The 20321-nt window shown below is 47.3% G+C and overlaps 1 protein-coding gene across 5 annotated transcripts in view; it reads right to left on the bottom strand.

The window, feature by feature from the left end:
- The window catches only part of CAPN8 (calpain 8), a 103066-nt gene that overhangs the window by 12745 nt on the left and 70000 nt on the right, over positions 1–20321 (bottom strand). The gene's annotated exons all lie outside the window — the stretch shown is intronic.

Below are 20321 nucleotides of genomic sequence, written 5' to 3'. Positions count from 1 at the left end.
AAATGCTGTCTCCCAGGCTTGGAGTCCTAAGAATGTTCACCAAATAAAACATTGCTCTCAAATTTTACACTGTGCATTTTTGTTCAGTTGATAGTAACTCATCCAGGGTCACATGGCTATGAAATGGGGATTCTGAGTTTGTCTGACTCAGAGCCTGAGTTTTTAGTCAACATATATCCTGACTTTATTCTGGAATCCTGTCTAAACTTTCTCTATTTATACTGCTTCTAATACTTAATTTTTATCAGGCTTAAGAAAATGAAACTTCTGCCCAGAGAAAGAATGTTCTACCCATTTAGATGCTCACTTATTTCTTGATCCAGAGTGCAAATTCCAGAAACATTCTCTCTGCCAAAGTGAGTCAGAGCATGATGTGCTGATGCTGCTGGATGGTTTTAGGATTGAAGGATTATTGGCAACCCAGCCTTCCAGCCACGCTTCCCTGAGATGCACTCTCTACAGCTTTGTTTGGCCAGTGGGGGGGTTGAAAGGAGCTTACTGAACCTCAGATAGTCTGGTCCCCTGGACTTTGTCCACTGGCTTACAGCACTTGCATCGTCTGTCTGGGGTCAATCAGCTCCCATCCCTGCCCATCAGAACATCCCTCCCTCATCCTTCCTGGACACACAGCACCCTTCCAAACGATCTGTGCTCCATAGTTACCAAATGGGATCCCAACTGTCTCCCCTACTCTGACTCTTTTAACGTACCCTACCCACCCCATAAACCCTGCTGTCGGTGTGACCATCTCAACTTAAGAACCCACACCATCCACTTTGACCCTCCTCATCAGCAGCAACCCCTAAATTCACACCATTTGCTTACTCTGCGTTTCCCATCTGCCTTTGTGGTGACCTAGTTCTTGGACCATCCGTTCAGCTCAGACCTTGGCCGCATCAGACTCTGCTTCCAGTGTCGGCTCATTTGTTCCCCCTGCCCACTTCCCTGAAGGATCGGTGCCCCCTATCCCACCCCAACCCCCTCACCCCTGAAGCTGTGCAGCCCTCCCCCACCCTCAGTGGGAAACAGACAAGAAATCCCATTAGGGAGGGAGGAGGGAAAGAAAGACCTAAAGTGCTAGACATGTCATAACTGTCATTTCATCCTCACAACTACTTGTAATTGATTTATCCCCCACTTTACTCCAGAAATGGGTTAAGAAGCCTTGTGAGACTACATAAAAGGCCAACTAGCCTGAATTAAAAGCAGAAGCAGAAGAAAAAAGTAACAGGGCACATAAACCAAGATTAAAGTGCCAAATATGTCCATAAAGTCGGTGCTCTGCATGGGCCATAGCTTTGCCTCGAATACCCACTGCAGCCAGGAGGATCTGAGCAACAGCTGAGGCAGGCGCCCTGTTCAGTTGAGGGTGAGGAAACTGACCAGAAGGTTGAGTGACTCAGCCAAGGTCACACAACCAGGTGACTGGAAGGTGGCCATGTGATTTAAATATAGGCCTACCCGAACAGAAGACCCTTCCTTAAGTCTGTAAGACCCTCCCCCGAACTCCCTTCTGAACAAAAAGCATCCATCAGCCTCCCTCCCGCCACAGGAGTGTCACCTGGACAATTAGAGAAGAGGCCACCTGGCTGCATGGGGCTTGTCCCTAGGCACCGTGGCACTGAGGCAAGGGGCCTCCAACAGTTGCTCTGTCCTGGGGGAGACGTAGAAGCGATCAAGCTACAGCCCTGGGCAGAGGCCAGGGAGCCAGGGGAGGCAACCGGCAGGACAGCCAGCACTTCTGTGAGACAGGCCAGCTCCCCTATTTCACCCTGAAGGCAGCATACAACTAATAGGCTTGTCATCTGGGGAGATAACATTAGCCTCGTCATTACCATTTTACTAAATAAGTCATTTTCAATTAATTACATTGCACTCTGGAAAGAATTAGCTCTGGTTGACTTTTCCATTCCTGCTGATTATGGCATTGGCAGAATTCATTAGTCCTGTAGATAAGCCAGTGTTTGTGGGCGTGGTGAGTAGAGACAAGCTCACGTGGACCAGTGCCAGGAGCCCCAGTGTATCAGGAAAGCTCTAGTCTGTGGCCAGCAACGTGGCCTTGGTCCAACCATGGGCCCTCCAGGGCCACAGCCATTAGCCCTGAGAGCAGCATCCATTCAGAAAAGACCTCCTCACTGGTTGCTTTGCCTTTTGGCCTTCCCTTTGATTCCGGGAGAAAAATCTGTGAATTGACTTGTTGATTGCTTTCCTCTCAATTTGAGAGCCTCCAAGAGCAGCTGGGCTTCCCTGGTGACTCAGATGGTAAAGAATCTGCCAGCAATGCTGAAGACCTGGGTTTGATCTCTGGGTCGGGAAGACCTGCTGGAGAAGGGAATGGCAACACACTCCAGTATTCTTGCCTGGAAAATCCCATAGACAGAGGAGTCTGGCAGGTTATAGTCCATAGGGTTGCAGAAGCGACCTTATGACTGAAGCGACTTAGCATCCACGCATGTCCCTCTATTTAGTTAAGTGTCTTCAAGGAAAACCATGCAGTCCATGGGGTCACAAAGGGTCAGACATCACTGAGCGACTAACACACAAGAGCAGCTAGAGACTGTGCCCTGAGGGGAGGGAAGCCTGGACCCTGTGCTGAGGAGCAAGCTAAGGAGGACCAGCCTGGAAACACCAGGTGCTCTGCAGTAGACGTGTATGAATGGTCACAGGCTGGAGTTCCTCCTAGGCCACTGCAATGGATGAGTGTTCATTTCCCTCCAACATTCATGTGAAACCCACCCCTCAGCGTGATGGTGTTTGGAGGTGGGGCCTGGGGCCTCTGGTGACAATTAGGTCATAAGGGTGCAGCCCTCATGAATGGGATTAGTGCCCTTGTAAAAGGGACCCCAGGGAGCCTCCTAACCCTCTTTCCATCATGTGAAGACACAAGATGATGGCAATCTGCAACTTGGAAGAGGACCCTCCTCAGAACCGCCTGGGCTGACACTCTGGTCTTGGGCCCCAGCTTCCAAAACTGTGAGATGTAAATGTCTGTTTCACCCAGTCTATGGTACTTCGTTACAGCAGCTGGAATGGACCAAGACTGCCACCTACCCTTAGCCTCTCTAAGCCTCAATTTCCTCAGCAGCCAGCTGGAAAAACAGTACCCTCTGATAGGTGTTTGGGGAAGGCTGTCATTTGTAGTGTTAATAGCTAGATTTTAATGGAGTACTGACCACATGCTGGACTCTGTTCTGAACACATGGACCAATTCATTTAACCATGATCGCAACCTTATGAGGTAGGTACCATAATTTTTTCCACTGTCAGATGAGAAAATTGAGGATCAGAAAAGTGAACAATCACCAGGTGGCCCAAAGCCACCTGAGTGGCAGCTAGATGGCAGCTAGAGGGTCACCTCCGTGCCCCTTACTCTTAGCCAATACACTCTGTCAATTAGAGGAGATAAAGCATAAAATATTTCATAGAAATTCTGGCATATATAAAAACTCAAATACCGTTAGCTGTTTTTGCGGTTAATTTTGCACATTAGTGGGATGGAAAGGAAAAGCCAAATAGGAGGGTGATGTAGAAATTCCACTGGAGGGACACTACAACCCTGGGTCCCTTGCTTCCCACTCTAGCCCACCTCTCTGCAGACAGGGTTCTATTTCAGAAGCTTCTCCCTCCATAGACACTTACATAATTTTCCCAAAACAGAAGGTTGGGTTTGGGGAGCTGGGAAAGAACTGAGTGACCCTCTAGCCCAGGCTCCTCACATTACAGGTGAGCCAGCGTCACAGAGCGGAGCCAGTAGGGATTCTGGGTCCCCTGACAATTCCTCTACTGCAGGCTTAATGTCCTACAGTCTTCTTTGCATATTGCTTTCCATAAATTTGCATACTGGGCTCTAGAGACTCAGCATATGAAACAAAATAAAAGAATTTATGGACGCTGAATTCCAACGTAATAATCAACTCAACATACTTGAAATGCAGAACAGAGCCCCAGGCTGCCAGGAAGGGGCTGAGGGCCTGGTGAGGCAGGACGGGCATGCAGGACATAGCCTCACTCTGCACACCATCAGGAGCATTGTCCCATTCCCAGGACGACCCAGGAGCTGCTCCAAGGAGCCAAGGGACACCTCCTTGACAGCCCACCAGAACTAGGACACAATCTCCCCATATAGCCTTCACGAGGGCAAGGGAGGGTGAAGCAACTTCTCTATGATCGCCAGACAGCTCATGACAGAGCCAAGACGGGGACTCCCAGCCCCACTGTGACATCCACCTTCCAGGTGAAGCCATCATGAGACCTCTCTGAAGTGCAATCTCTTCCTTCTCTGGCTGGGGAGGAGGAGCCTCTAATCCCCTTGGATCAGAGCTGTACCTCTAAGGAATTGTCCACTTGGAAAACCCAGAGACTACAAGCAGATGAGCCCAAGGATTGGTAAGCGCTGTGCTGTATGGACTTACCCTGGGTGGTCCCTGGTGGTACATCCCTGAGCCAGGCAGGCCCCCATGCTGGTAGGCTTCACCTGGGGGCATGGTTGGGAGGTGGGGCCAAGGGAGAGAGAGAAATAAAAACACTCACCAGAGCCCACATGGGAAAAAAAGAGAAGCCAACAAAGCCGTCACTGGCCTGCTGGGGAAGAACAAGCAGGACTGACCCAGGAATGCCCATCTCTCCTTTCTAGAGCCCAGGGGTGAGGGATTAGCATGATGCTGAACAGAGGGCAGCCCCAGCTGCTGGAAGAGACCCAAGAAGGGGGTCCTGAGAGCTCCAGTTAAAGAGAGGCTTCACGGGGGACCATGGGATACCGGGAACTCAGTGAGAGCAAAGGGCCAGAAACAGTCCAGAAGACACCCCTCCAGTTTGCAGTGGTTTTCCTTGAAGACACTTAGCAAAATACAAGGGGACGTGTGTGGATGCTAAGTTGCTTCAGTCATGTCTGACTCTGCGACCCTAAGAACTATAGCCTACCTGTGTCCATGGGATTTCCCAAGCAAGTATATTGGAGTGGGTTGCCATGCCCTCCTCCAGGAGATCTTCCTAATCCAGGGGTCAAACCTGTATCTCCTGTGTGGCAGGCAGATTCTTTACTCACTTAGCCACCTGGGAAGTCCAAATACAGGGAACTTGCTGGTTAATTCATACAAAGGCCTGCTGATGACAGACTGCAGGGCAACACCTCCTTCTCCAGAGACATGGTAGAAAACCACCTTTTGGACTGGACTGAAATTGTGCCTGGGGTGGGCAGATGGGCCGTCAGGGGCTCAAGTTAGGGTTCTGCAGACGCTCTCTGATTCATGGCCCTGTGCCTTCTCCCCTGCCAGGCTGGCAGGCTTGAACTGAATGGGACATAATTTGAGTTCGGGCATGTTGGAAAAAAGTAAAGAAACTGTCTTCTTCACCTTCATGGAGGCTGGGAAAAAGTAGAGTAGGGTGGGTGGGGCCTTTGTGGAAGGGGAAGAGGGACACAAGGAAAGCACAGGTGGAAGGAATAGTCCCAGCAAAGTCAGCGTGCTTGGTGATATTAGTTAATACTGAGTCATCCTGCATTATTAAAACACAGCAGTGAGACTAGGTTGAAGTCTGGAAAGATGGCCTCCCAGGAGGCTCTTGGACACTGTGAGTTTGACTGTCATTCTACTGGCAAGGACTCCACTGAAAGCTTTGAAGGCAGACTGTGTGATGCACTGATGCTTTAGAAAGCAGTTCCTCATGCAGGGGACAGAGAGGAAAGAGCTTCAGAGGAGAAAGATTAATTAGGAGGCCTCTGCACCAGGACAAGCCATGAGAGACGGGGAAATAGCCTGAATTTGAGCAGTGGAAAGGAAAGGCGGAAACTAGAAGGGAGTGAAAAGAGAGCTGATAGGAATCAGTGATGGATCAGCTCTGAAGGTAAGTAAGAGGAAGGCATCAGAGATGCCTGAGCTTGGGCCAGAATGACTGGGCGATGATGTGATGTGACATCCAGGATTTGGGAGGGGTAGGTGCAAATCAGGTATAAAGGGAGAAGACTGAATGCATTTGGCTACATTTGATATTCATTTGATAACTTCATGTGTCTTTAGGACAGTCTTGTGGAGATACCCAGAAAGGGGTTGGAAACTCAAGATCAAGTAAGAGGTAGTTGGGCTGGAGAAAAGATAGGGATCTGGAGGTTGACTTCACTAAAGGAACCAGAGGATAATGAGAAGGGAAAGAGGAGAAATCAAGATCCTATAAACTCGCCTCACCAGCCCCACAGCTGCCAGACTGGTCCAAGCCACCATCACCACTCATGCAGGTTGTGGCCTCAGGCTCCCACAGTCCCCACTGCCCCTGGACTCACTTGCCAGAATGGTCCTCATAAAATGCAATAGGACAGGGACTTCCCTGGTGGGTCAGTGGGAAAGAATCCACCTGCCAATGCAAGAGACATGGATTTGACCCCTGAGCCAGGAAAATCCCACATGCTGAGGAGCAATTAAGCCCATGTCCACAACTATTGAGCCTGTGCTCTAGGGCTTGGGAGCTGCAATTACTGAAGCCCACCTGCCCTAGAGCCCACGCTCCGCAACAAGAGAAGCCACGGCAATGAGAAGCCCGCACACTACCTCTAAAGAGTAGCCCCAACTCATCACAACCAGAGAAAAGCCTCTGCAGCAATGAAGACCCACTGCAGCCAAAATAAATACATAAAATTATAAAAACAAAGAAAAAATGCAGTAGGACCTTGTCAGGCTTTGGTTCAAAACTTCCAATGACTCCCCATCTCAAGAGTTAAACCCGAAGTCCCCAGCATGATGCGTAAGGGTCAGGCCCACCATGACTCAGCAGCTGCTCCCTCTCTCCCTCCATCTCCTGCGTCAGCCCTGCAGGCCTCCTTGGTCTTCCTCAAACATCTCCTTTCAGTGTTCTTTTGTTTTCTCCACTTTGCTATTTGCATGAGTATCCAGACAGCTTCCTCCCAAACCAACGTGTTTTTTTCATAGACCACATTTTCTGAGATGCCTTGCTATTCTCAGAGATGCCTTGCCTATTTAAAATTGAATGCTTGACATATCCAGAAAAGAAGAAAACTCTAATTTAAAAAGATACCTGCACCCCAATCTTCATTGCAGCACCATTCACAGTAGCCAAGACATGGAAGCAACCCAAGTGTCCACTGACAAAGGAATGGATAAAGAAGATGTGGTATATTTATACAGTGGAATATTACTCAGCCATAAGGGGGACAGGTGGGTATCAATTAGGAGTATGGGATTAACAGATACATACCACTACATTTAAAATACATAAACAACAAGGAGTTACTGTATAGGACAGGGAACTAGATTCAATATCTTGTAATAACCAATAATGAAAAGGAATCAGAAAAAATATATATATAACTGAATAGATGTATAACTGAATCACTTTGCTGTATACCTAAAACTAACACATATTGTAAATCAACTATACTTTGAATTAATTAATCAATGCTTGCCCCAGACTCTGTCTCTCACATATACTCACACACATTTATGTTCTATTTCTCTTCATATAATATGCTAACATACTATATAATTTCTCATTTATTTTTGTTTATTGTCTGTCAGCTAGGATGTAAAAGACTATAAAGAAGGGATTTTTCCATGCACCTATGGACACCTTATCTTTGACAAAGGAGGCAGAAATATGCAATGGAGAAAAGACAATCTCTTTAACAAGTGGTGCTGGGAAATCTGGTCAACCACCTGTAAAAGAATGAAACTAGAACACTTTCTAACACCATACACAAAAATAAACTCAAACTGGATTAAAAATTTAAATGTAAGACCAGAAACTACAAAACTCCTAGAGGAAAACATAGGCAGAACACTCTCTGGCAAGATCCTCTATAACCCACCTCCCAGAGTAATGGAAATAAAAGCAAAAATAAATGGGACCTAATTAAACTTAAAAGCTTTTGCACAATGAAGGAAACTGTAAGCAAGGTGAAAAGACAGCCTTCAGAATGGGAGAAAGTAATAGCAAATGAAGCAACTAACAAAGAATTAATCTCAAAAATATACAAGCAGCTCATGCAGCTCAATACCAGACAAATAATGACCCTATCTAAAAATGGGCCAAAGAACTAAACAGACATTTCTCCAAAGAAGACATACAGGTGGCTAACAAACACATGAAAAGATGCTGAACATCACTCATTATCAGAGAAATGCAAATCAAAACCACAGTGAGGTACCATCTCAAGCCGGTCAGAATGGCTGCTGTCAAAAAGTCTACAAACCATAAATGCTGGAGAGGGTGTGGAGAAAAGGGAACCCTCTTACACTGTTGGTTGGAATGCAAACTAGTACAGCCACTAGGGAGAACAGTGTGGAGATTCCTTAAAACACTGGAAATAGAACTACCATATGACCCAGCAATCCCACTGCTGGGCATACACACCGAGGAAATCAGAATTGAAAGAGACACATGTACCCCAATGTTCATCACAGCACTGTTTACAATAGCCAGGACATGGAAACAACCTAGATGTCCATTGGCAGATGAATGGATAAGAAAGCTGTGGTACATATACACAATGGAGTATTACTCAGCTATTAAAAAGAAGGCATTTGAGTCAGTTCTAATGAGGTGGATGAAACTGGAGGCTATTATACAGAGAGAAGTAAGTCAGAAAGAAAAACACCAGTACAGTATATAAACACATATATATGGAGTTTAGAAAGATGGTAACAATGACCCTATATGCAAGACAGCAAAAGAAACACAGATATAAAGAACAGACTTTTAGACTCTGTGGGAGAAGGTGAAGGTGGGATGATTTGAGAGAATGGCATTGAAACATGTATATTACCATATGTGAAATAGATGTCCAGTCCAAGTTCAATGCATGAAACAGGTCACTCAAAGCCCATGCACTGGGACAAACCAGAGGGATGGGATGGGGAGGGAGGTGGGTGGGGGTTTTGGGATGGGGGACACATGTACACCTCTGGCTGATTCATGTCAATGCATGGCAAAAACCACTACAATATTGTAAAGTAATTAGCCTCCAATTATAATAAAGAAATTAATTTTTTTTTAAAAAAAGAAGGGATTTTTGTCTATTTTGCTCACTATTGTGTCCCCAGGCCATAAAAGTTTGACTTTTTGTGAATACTCAAAAATCTAAGTTGAATGAATGAATCTCCAGCTCCTGGGACCACCCCCACTTTCTCAACCTCCGCCCACTGGCTCCATATTGCTATACTTAGTCGCCGAGTGTGTCTGACTCTGAGACCCCATGGACTGTAGCCCGCCAGGCTTCTCTGTCAATGGGGATTCTCCAGGCAGGAATACTGGAGCGGGTTGCCATGGCCTCCTCCCGAGGATCTTCCTGACCCAGGCATCGAATTTGGGTCTCCTGCCTTGTGGGCAGACTCCAGGTCTCCTGCACTGCAGGCGGATTCTTTACCATCTGAGCCACAAGGGAAGCCCAAGAATACGGAAGTGGGTAGACTATCCTTTCTCCAGCGGATCTTCCCTACCCAGGAATCGAACCAGGGTCTCCCGCATTGGAGGCGGATTATTTACCAAGCTGAGCTACCAGGGAAGCCCATATTATGCTATGCTAAGTCGCTTCAGTCGTGTCCAACTCTGTGCGACCCCATGGACGGCAGCCCACCAGGCTCCGCCATCCCTGGGATTCTCCAGGCAAGAATACTGGAGTGGGTTGCCATTTCCTTCTCCAATGCATGAAAGAGAAAAGTGAAAGTGAAGTCGCTCGGTCGTGTCCGACTTTTAGCGACCCCATGGACTGCAGCCTACCAGGCTCCTCTGTCCATGGAATTTTCCAGGCAAGAGTACTGGAGTCGGGTGCCATTTTCTCCAAATTAGCGGCTACCATACTAGGCGCTGCCAACAGAGGGCGCCAGCGGCAGTAAACCCGCTCTGCGAGTATTCCTACAATTGTAAAACCGGTTGTGGTGCAACCTCCCCCTCCAAAGACACCAGCGTCTCAGACGGTGTGCCTTACAGCTTGACGTGGGCAGAGGGAAGCCGGGTGATGGGGAGCCTCTAAATTTCAATGTTTTAATAATTCGCAGCTGTTACTCCCCAGTACCTTAAGTACTCCTCTTATCCACTCAATTACTAATTATAACTTTCTACCTAGGTAACAATTTGCTATGTTTAATTCTTTCTGCTCAAATAACTGCTGTGGTTTCTGTCCCCTGATGGACTGTAGCAGATACAACCCACCATTCAGGAGGACCACTCATAGCTGACAGCCTTTGTACCTGCCATTCTACCTGTAAGCCAGATGCTGATGGTGGGGGAGAGCCCCGGCCCTCACGATCCAGGTAAGACTGGAGGGAACTCCTAGTTCACAGTCTTCTCTGTTCCACGCAGACTTGCCCGAACCCTGAGAGGCATCTGCTGCCCTCATGGCTCCCTTTGCCTGCCTCCAGCTCATGCTGAAGCCACTTGTGTTCACACCTGTCTCTCTCCTTAGACTACAGGGACACACCTGGAGGCAGGGGCCCTATCTTATTTGTGTAACCCACTGGCTAGCATGCTGCCTGCATACAGTAGGAGCTCAGTAAGTGTGGTGAGCCTAATAGACATGTGATAATCCACCTATTCCAAAACAATATGAAAGAAAGCTACTTACTTGTTTTAATGTACTATCCAACCTAGTATAAAAAAAAATTCCATGTGGCAGTAAAAACAAAATGGAAAAAAAACTGGTCTGCTTTAATCACCACAATGCAAAATGGGACTTTCAGACGTGAAAACGTGGCCAGTCCCCAGTGAGTCTCTCTCCTCGTAATGTTCAGCTATAATTATGTTTGCATCCTGTCTGCGTGTTATTATTTACATTTCTGTGTTGCTGTTTGCACAGTTGGCAGGGCTCCCGAGGAAGCTTTCCTTCTGAGCCCAGAGACGTCTGCGTGTCTCCTCGAAGGGTTGTTGAGGTTCCCCAGACAACTCTTCTCTTCCAGATGACAGCCAGCCTCTGAGACTAGGAGGACCCTGCCAGCCAGGCGTTCCTTCTGTCTCAATTGACCCATAGTCAACCTCTGTCTCTCTCTCCCGCTTCTCTCTCCTTCCTCCACCCTGCCCCTCCATCTCTCTCTCATTTCTGGGAGAACATCTATTAGAATCGCTTGTGCAATAAATAACGACCCCTTTATAGCTTCTAGTGCTTCCCCTGTTTAGGAAGTGCATTGTTGTGTAATTCAGAAATTAATTAGTAGTAAATGTTTCAGGAGTGCAGGTGGAAGTGGGAGGCTGGCTGCACGTCCTTCGTCTTTGCTTTCAGCTCCAGAGGAATGTTTCTTGCCTCCTTCAGGGGCTTTCTGGGGCTTGGCCCTCTCTTCTTCACCCTGGGTGGTGAGAACACAGCTGCAGAGGCCACGGCAGGCTGTACATCAAGGTGCTCTGGCCCAGTGCTGGACAGCAGCCACAGAAGGTGGTTCTTTGCTGCCCAAAGAGCCCCAGGGGTGCCTCTGGTCCTGGGAGCAGAGGGAGCGGCTGTTACCCCACAACTGAACCTCAGGAGGCCAAGAATCCTGCCCTTTCTGGGGAATAGCCTGAAATTCTTTCCCTGGGATGTAGAAAGGCAAAGTGCCCCCCACCCCCCGCAGGATCATGGCACAGAAGACAGGAATGAGCAAGGAAGGTGGCTGCTTTCCGGCCCAGGAGGTCCTATGGGGATGCAGTGATGGCCTCAATGTCATAGCAAAGCCCCAAATCTTCCAGAGGAGCCCAGGCCTCTCCAAACAGGCTGTCTTTTCCTATGCTGTTCCCTTCTCTCATGCCTTTCCCTCCATCTGGAACACCTTTCCCCCTCGCTGACAGGTGCCTGCATAATACCTAGAATATTTGTTGTCGTTCAGTCGCTAAGTCATGTCCACCTCTTCGTGACCCCATGAACTGCAGCACTCCTGGCTTCCCAGTCCTTCACTCTCCCCCGGAGCTTGCTTAAACTCATGTCCATGTCAGTGATGCCATCCAACCATCTCATCCTCTGTTGCCCCCTTCTCCTGCCCTCAATCTTTCCCAGCATCAGGGTCTTTTCCAATGAATCAGCTTTTCGCATCAGGTGGCCAAAGGATTAGAACTTCAGCTTCAGCATCAGCCTTTCAATGAATATTCAGGATTGATTTCCTTTAGGATTGACTGGTTTAATCTCCTTGCTGGCCAAGGGACTCTCAGAGTCTTCTCCAACACCACAGTTCAAAAGCATCAGTTCTTCAGTGCACAGCCTTCTTTATGGTCCAACTCTCACATCCATACATGATTACTGGAAAAACCATAGCTTTGACTATATATACCTGGAATAGTGTGTGTGTATGTGTGTATATATATATATATGTACTGGAGAAGGAATTGGCAACCCATTCCAGTATTCTTGCCTAGAAAATCCCATGGCCAGAGGATCCTGGTGGGCTATAGTCCATGGGGTTATAAAGAGTCGGACACAATTGAGCAACCTACTGCCATATATGTGTACATATCTGTACATATATACATATATATATACTAGAATAGTAAATAGCTGATGCTTAACATTTACCGAATGAATGAATGAATGAAGTCCTAGCTGCTCAGTTCCTATCCATCTCGCAGGAAGCCTGCTCCCTCTCCTGAGACAGCACTGACCTCTCTTCTCTTGTGGCCTGACTTTTCTGTACCTCTTCCAGCAGTGATGTTACACTGTTTTAAATTGTTGTTAGTTGTGTGTGAATCTGCCTCCCCCGCTCGCCTGTAAGCTTCTGGGAGGCAGAAACCTCTGTTACTCGTATTTGCACTGCCCACCTCACTTCACCCCCACGCAACTCCCCTACACCTCCCAAGGTGAGCACTGATCCTGGCTGGTAGTTGGTGCTTTAGACAGTCACTGACTGAATTAATGAGTAGACTGAAGAGCGTGGCTCCACCTCCTGAGCACCCACACCACTGCCCTCAGAAGGCTGAGGGGATTCCACTCCAGGTCTCCAGGAGGGGCCTAGGGACCAAACAGAAGCCCCTCATGCCCACCAGGAAAGCCCACCTTGCAAACCCACGCTTAAGCGTCTGTGAGGCTGTGGAACGAGCTGCCTGCCAATCCCCCCTGCCAGAGCATAAACAGAGTAGCTGACTACAGGGACATTTTGGCTTGAATTTCATCACCAGATAATGTCTCTCATCTCCTAATCTTCTCTTCCTTGTTGAATTCAATTCAACAAGCCGAAATTGAAGGCTTACACTCCACACGGAACCACCGTGCCTTCTAAACCCCAGAGAATTCCCATGCGCTTTCCTGTGATTTTACTAACAGAGCCATTCCCCTCTGTGAATACTCAGAGGCACATTGCTGGTCTACAGTACCCACCCATTGCCTCCCAGAGCCTGGTGTCCTCAGGGCCAGAACAAGTACTGCCCAGATCCACTGGCTGAAAGGAACGCCTTGGTGCATGGGCTCTGGGGAACTGGCTGAGCCTTGGGGTCAGAGAACAAGACAACTTGAACAAAAACACAGGTAAGGCCCAGAACGGGGGGTTCCAGCCTAGATGATCGTGGAGCCAAAGGGCCACCAGCAAGAGATGCCGCCTGCAAGGCTGGGCATGCTTGGATGGCAGGCACAGTGCAGGGAACACTAGACACCCTCTTCTGAGATCCCAGTCCCTACAAACCATCCAGCACCCTCCTGGGGAGAGGGAGGAAGCTGGAGAGGATGGGCACGCTGCAAGAGATTTAATTAGACTGAGAAGCAAGAGACCACCGATTCATATCACCAAAGTTCTTCCCTAAAACTGCAATTATGTATCAGTCATTCAAGACCTCAAAGAAAGGGAACATTGCTGTAGGTCAAAACTGGTAAAATGAGGACCTTGGTTGAATTCCCACTTAAATAAACCAACTGTAAAAGTACATTTTAAAGTCAATCAAGAAAATGTGGGTATAGGTTGGTTATTAGATGTGGCAGAATCATTGCTAATTTTGTTAGGTTGGATAACAGTATTGTGGCTGTGTAATAATGTCCTTTGCTAGAGATGCATAGCAGAAGATGAAATATCATGATATCTGTGATTAACAAAAACTTCTTCAGTAAAAAAATGATAAAACAGGTATGATAAAATATTAAAAATTATTCACTCTAATGAATAATACATGAGACTTCAGTATACAGTTCCCTTATATGTTGTTGATATTATGTATCTTAATATTTATATATCAATAATTTATAAACACATAAATGGATAATAATACATAACATAAAATCATTTTAATAGAAATAAATAAAGAATGTGAATATAATGAATATAAAACTTTTCAAAAAGAAAAAGCAAGTTTCAGCAGAAGGCAGTAAACCGCCAGGCGTCGCCACATGCCTGCCCCCCGGCTCTGCACCAGGCACAGAAGGGAGTGGGAGAAGCATCACTGGCCTTCATGAGACCTTCATAACTCCGTGAAGGTCAGTGTGGGACAGTGTTCCTGCCTTATTTCCATCCCCCGTAGAGCCCTATGTTTAATCAACTGGTGAAGCAAGCACGGGCCTCTCAAAATCGTAAGGAGCTGACATCTGTCTTGATGACTTGCAAACTCCAAATCATCACCCTTTCCCCCTCTGAGGGGCCCTCTGTCTCCACACAGCTGCCACTAGTAAGTGACTGTGCATGTGCTCAGATGTGTCTGACTCATAAGACCCTGTGGACTGTAGCCCGCCAGGCTCCTCTGTCCTTGGGATTCTCCAAGCAAGAACACTGGAGTGGGTTGTCATGCTCTGATCTCCCCGACCTGGGGAATGAACTCAAGTCTCCTGCATTGCAGGTGGATTCTTTACCTCTGAGCCACCGGGGAAGCCCAGTTAAGTGACCGCTGCTTCCATTTCACAGACCTGACAGGTGTGCATCAGACAGAACTGATGGAGGTGGGATCCAGGATGCGTATCTCCATCCTTGTCTGTATCACACAGATGGGCTTCCCATCACCCCACCTATAACACAGAGCTGAGGAACAGAACAAAGTGGGCAAGTGTCCCCTCATGAGGTCCTTCCAGACACTGTCTGTTCTGAAGTGCAGAGAATGGCGTTGGGGCAGAGGGTCTTGACTGTCCGCTGTCAAGTATATGAATTCTTCAGGTTGACCCAGCCCATCAGTCAAAGGGAACAGTTCATGTATGAAGGGAGATGACAGTTGGGAAATGGGGCCCCCCATAGGAGAAGCTTAGAGAAGCATGGCTGGTACAGGGGGTGGCTGTGTCCTGAAGCCAGAGCAGAAGCAATCACAGGATGAGAAACTGGGACATCTAAAGCTGAAAAGACGCTGGGCATCTGAGAGGCTAGACAACCTGAAGCTTGGAGTGAGAGGAAAGAAGCCAGCCCTAGTTAGGCAGGTTGAGCACAGCTGACCAAGGAAGGGAGGACTCTGTCCTGTGGCCCCGCTGCCCCAGCCCAGAGGAGCGGCTGGCGTTAGGGAGGCAGAGAGGAGCAACAGGAGCACTAGGCAGGGCAGGGGCCTCCACCAGCTACAACGGCAGGATGCACAGGATGCTATGAGACCCGACACTATCAGGACCTTGGTGGGAAGAGCCCCTGCCGCATGTGGCAGGGCCACTGGCCGGATTCTCCCAACCCTGCTCAACGTGGCTTCTGCAATTGTGCATAACCACAAAAAGCCTTACCTGGTCGCGTAATGTGAGGAGAAAGCTAATAACGCGAGGCCCTGAGCTCTCACAGGAAAGGGGACTTGCTAGAGATGCCTTGCTAGTGTGGAATTATCCAGAAAATTTGCTACACCGTGATCACTTCCCGCCCCATCATCAGGTTCCCTGTTCCCTGAGGTCTCAGTTGAGTCTGGGGGCTGCATGGGGCATGTATGTCTCCGCATTTACTAATGAGGAAACAAACTCTGCCTTTGAGAGGTGACAGGGCTCTGTAGGTGGGGGAGAATGGACAGGAAGGGAGGAGGGTCACCCAAGCCCCACAGCTGCCTCCAAGACTATCTTGAGCCTCCACTGAGCCACTTTACTCTCCTTCCAGAAAGTGGGGGACCCAAGAGCCCCCACGGATTCTTTGCACAAATCACAGGAAGTGGCCACGTCACTGGTGGCAACGGCTCCCTCTACTCCTTACCCTGAGTCTGTATGTGGTCGGGCGGGGGTGGAGAGCAGCTCATCAGGGGACCCCCCCAGGGGACACATCTTCTTCCCATCCCCCTAGCCCTTCACCCACCCACAGAGGCTGGCTCTAATCCAAATATCAGCAGTCCCCCTAGGGCTTCTGCTGCTGGAAATTGTTGTGAGGGACCAGTGCAAACCCAGTGTCTACTGGGAAAACCAAGTGAGACCCAAGCTACAGAGCCTCCTCATTTGCAAAGGAAAGGACATGGTTTTCATTCACTGAGCACCTATTCTGCGCGGGCACTGTACTAGGCTCTGGGCGAACTAGGAACACTCTGCATTCAGGGACCATCCATGGCAACAGGGAAGCCATGAAACACGTTAATGCAACAGCGTGTGGAGAGTGCGGGAAGCCAGGGGAGCCTCCATGGGGAATCCATCCAGGAGCCACCATTCAGGAGGGGCTGAGCTTTCCTGAGACACAGCCACATCTGGGGCAGTGAAGAGGCCACACCAAAATATTGCAGCTCCACTGCCTTAATCCAGGGGAAAGAAAGGAGCATGAAGCAAACTCTCAAATGTTTGACAGGGAAGCCATGCGGTGTTAAGATCCTTAACCGGCCTCATGGGCTGTATTGGTAAGAAGTCTTCAGGATGAACCTTACCTGGGACCCAAGAACCCCTAAAGCAAATCCATTTTGTATTGAAAGTATGTAAGTTTTTTGGTTAGCAAACTATCCCCTAAAGTAACCTGTAAGCCTTCAAAATAAAGCGAACTGTTGCAAGTCGATTATAACACTACTTTTCATTTAGGCAGCCATGCTATATGTAAAATATTAGAATTGCTTTGTAGCGCTTTATATTTTTTTAATTTATTTTATTGAAGTATAGTAGATTTATGATGTTGGGTTAATTTCTACTTTACAGCAAAGTGACTTAGTCATACATGCATATATTCTTTTTCATATTCTTTTCCATTATGGTTTATCACAGGATACTGAATATAGTTCCCTGTGCTACACAGGGTAGCACTTTATTTCTAAATAGCGGGGGGGGGGGGGGGGGGGCAGGGACCTGTCCTTGGTCAGTGAGCGTCAGACTAACACCACGGGGACTGAAGGGGCAGGCTGGGCGGTATCTCCAGGTAGCCTAGGGCAGTTGGACATAACACCTCCTGGGTCCCGCTGATGGCAGCTCTGGTGATGAAAGCTCCCTCATACCTCTGACTGGACGAGGAAGGGCCTCTTTCCTTCCGGGACCCACAGGCTGCCAACCAACTAGAGCTCCTTCTCCACCCTCCAATGTACTGAGGTTTCTCTGCAGGGGCACCATCCCAAAGCCTCTCCCTAGAAGTGAGGTCCCAGAGCTCCCAGCATCCCCATCACTTAAGGGCTTCCCCCTGCTTCCCCCCGGGCCTTGGGAGAGTTGAAGGCAGTAGTAAAGCTGACCGGTGGTCAGTCAGAATGGCCATCATCAAAAGGCTACAAACAATAAATGCTAGAGAGGGTGTGGAGAAAAGGGAACCTTCCCACACTGTTGGCAGGAATGTAAACTGGTGCAGCCACTATGGAAAACAGTATGAAGTCTTCTTAAAGAACCAAAAATAGAGCTACCATGTGATCTAGAAATTCAACTCCTGGGTATATGTCCAGAAAAAAATAGAAACACTAACTTGAAAAGGCAGAGGAACCAGAGACCAAATTGCCATCATCCGCTGGATCATTGAAAAAGCAAGAGAATTCCAGAAAAACATCTATTTCTGCTTTATTGACTATGCCAAAGCCTTTGTGGATCTATGCCAAAGCTATTGTGTGGATCACAATAAACTGTGGAAAATCCTGACAGAGATGGGAATACCAGACCACCTGACCTGCCTCTTGAGAAATTTGTATGCAGGTCAGGAAGCAACAGTTAGAACTGGACATGGAACAACAGACTTGTTCCAAATAGGAAAAGGAGTAGGTCAAGGCTGTATATTGTCACCCTGCTTATTTAACTTATATGCAGAGTACATTATGAGAAATGCTGGGCTGGAAGAAGCACAAGCTGGAATCAAGATTGCAGGGAGAAATAGCAATAACCTCAGATATGCAGATGACACCATCCTTATGGCAGAAAGTGAAGAGGAACTAAAAAGCCTCTTGATGAAGGTGAAAGAGGAGAGTGAAAAAGTTGGCTTAAAACTCAACATTCAGAAAACTAAGATCATGGCATCTGGTCCCATCACTTCATGGGAAATAGATGGGGAAACAGTGGAAACAGTGTCAGACTTTATTTTTGGGGGGCTCCAAAATCACTACAGATGGTGACTGCAGCCATGAAATTAAAAGATGCTTACTCCTTGGAAGAAAAGTTATGACCAACCTAGATAGCATATTCAAAAGCAGAGACATTACTTTGCCAACAAAGGTCCATCTAGTCAAGGCTATGGTTTTTCCTGTGGTCATGTATGGATGTCAGAGTTGGACTGTGAAGAAAGCTGAGTGCTGAAGAATTGATGCTTTTGAAGTGTGGTGTTGAAGAAGACTCTTGAGAGTCCCTTGGACTGCAAGGAGATCCAACCAGTCCATTCTGAAGGAGATCAGCCCTGGGATTTCTTTGGAAGGAATGATGCTAAAGCTGAAACTCCAGTACTTTGGCCACCTCATGCGAAGAGTTGACTCATTGGAAAAGACTCTGATGCTGGGAGGGATTGGGGGCAGGAGGAGAAGGGGACGACAGAGGATGAGATGGCTGGATGGCATCACTGACTCGATGGATGTGAGTCTGAATGAACTCCGAGAGTTGGTGATGGACAGGGAGGCCTGGCATGCTGCGGTTCATGGGGTCGCAAAGAGTCGGACACGACTGAGTGACTGAACTGAACTTGAAAAGATTACAATAGTCAAGACATAGATACAAACCAAGTCTCCATATACAGATGAATGGATAAAGGAAATGTGGTATATACACACATATATAAAATACATATGTATTTTATATATGTGTGTATACACACACACACACACACACACATATATATATATATACACACAATGGAATATTACTCAGCCATAAAAAATAATGAAATAATGCTATTTGCAGTAACATGATGGACCTAATATCATACTAAGCGAAGTAAGTCAGACAAAGAAGGGCAAATATCATATATCACTTATATGTGGAATCTTAAAAAATAATATAAATGAATTAATATACAAAACAGAAATGGACTCACAGACATAGATAACAAACTTATGCTTACCAAAGGGGAAAGGGTGGTGGGGAGAGATAAATTAAGAGTTTGGGGTTAACAGATACAAATTATTTTACATAAAATAGATAAGCAATAAGGATTTACTGTATAGTACAGGAAACTGTATTTAGTATCTTGTAATAACCTATAATAGAAAAAAATCTGAAAATATATATATATAATTGAATCACTTTGCCTTACACCTGAACTAATACAATCTTGTAAATCAACTATACTTCAATTAAAAAAAAAAAAATCTGACTTGTGTTACTCCATATTTATAAGTCATGGTCCTATAAAGAAGACTCATCCAGTTGCATTTATAGAGGTCAAATACTAACCCTTAATGAGACTACTACAGAGACCAAGGTGTGAGTATGTGTCTTCTCTCCAGTAGCTCACTGCAGTGGACTGAATGGCTGTGCCCCCTTCAAATTTAGATGTTTAAACCCCACACCACACTGTGGTAGTTTTAGGATGTCGGACTGTAGGTTATAATTAGGGTTAGTTAAATAAGATCGGGGTTTCCCTGGTGGCTCAGACTGTAAAGAATCTGCTGCAATGCAGGAGACCCAGATTCAATCCCTGGGTCAGGAAGATCCCCTGGAAAAGGGAATGGCAATCCACTGCAGTATTCTTGCCTGGAGAATTCCATGGACAGAGGTGCATTGTAGGCTATGGTACATGGGGTCACAAAAGAGTCAGACACAACTGCTGCTGCTGCTGCTAAGTCGCTTCAGTCGTGTCCGACTCTGTGCAACTCCATAGACGGAAGCCCACCAGGTTCCCCTGTCCCAGCTGAGCAACTAACAAACACACACACACACAGGTAAGATCATGAGGGTGGGGCCCTCATGAATGGGATTGAAGTGTTAGTAGCTCAGTCATGTCCGACTCTTTGTGACCCCATGGACTACTAGCCCATCAGGCTCCTCTGTCCACGGGATTAGGATTAGTGTCCTTACAAGAGTCACGAGAGAGCCTGCCTCCCCTCTGCTCTTGCCACATAAGGACACAATGAGAAGTCCGCCGTCTGTAGCCCAGAAGGAGATCTCACCAGAACCCAAGTGTGCTGCACCAATC

Source organism: Bos grunniens, chromosome 16 (genome assembly GCF_055505025.1).
Source record: "Bos grunniens cultivar Pamir isolate PY7600 chromosome 16, Bosgru_T2T1.0, whole genome shotgun sequence".
In the NCBI taxonomy this organism is placed as follows: domain Eukaryota; kingdom Metazoa; phylum Chordata; class Mammalia; order Artiodactyla; family Bovidae; genus Bos; species Bos grunniens.
Note: the sequence above shows the minus strand (reverse complement) of the source record. Positions and strands in the feature narration are given on the sequence as shown.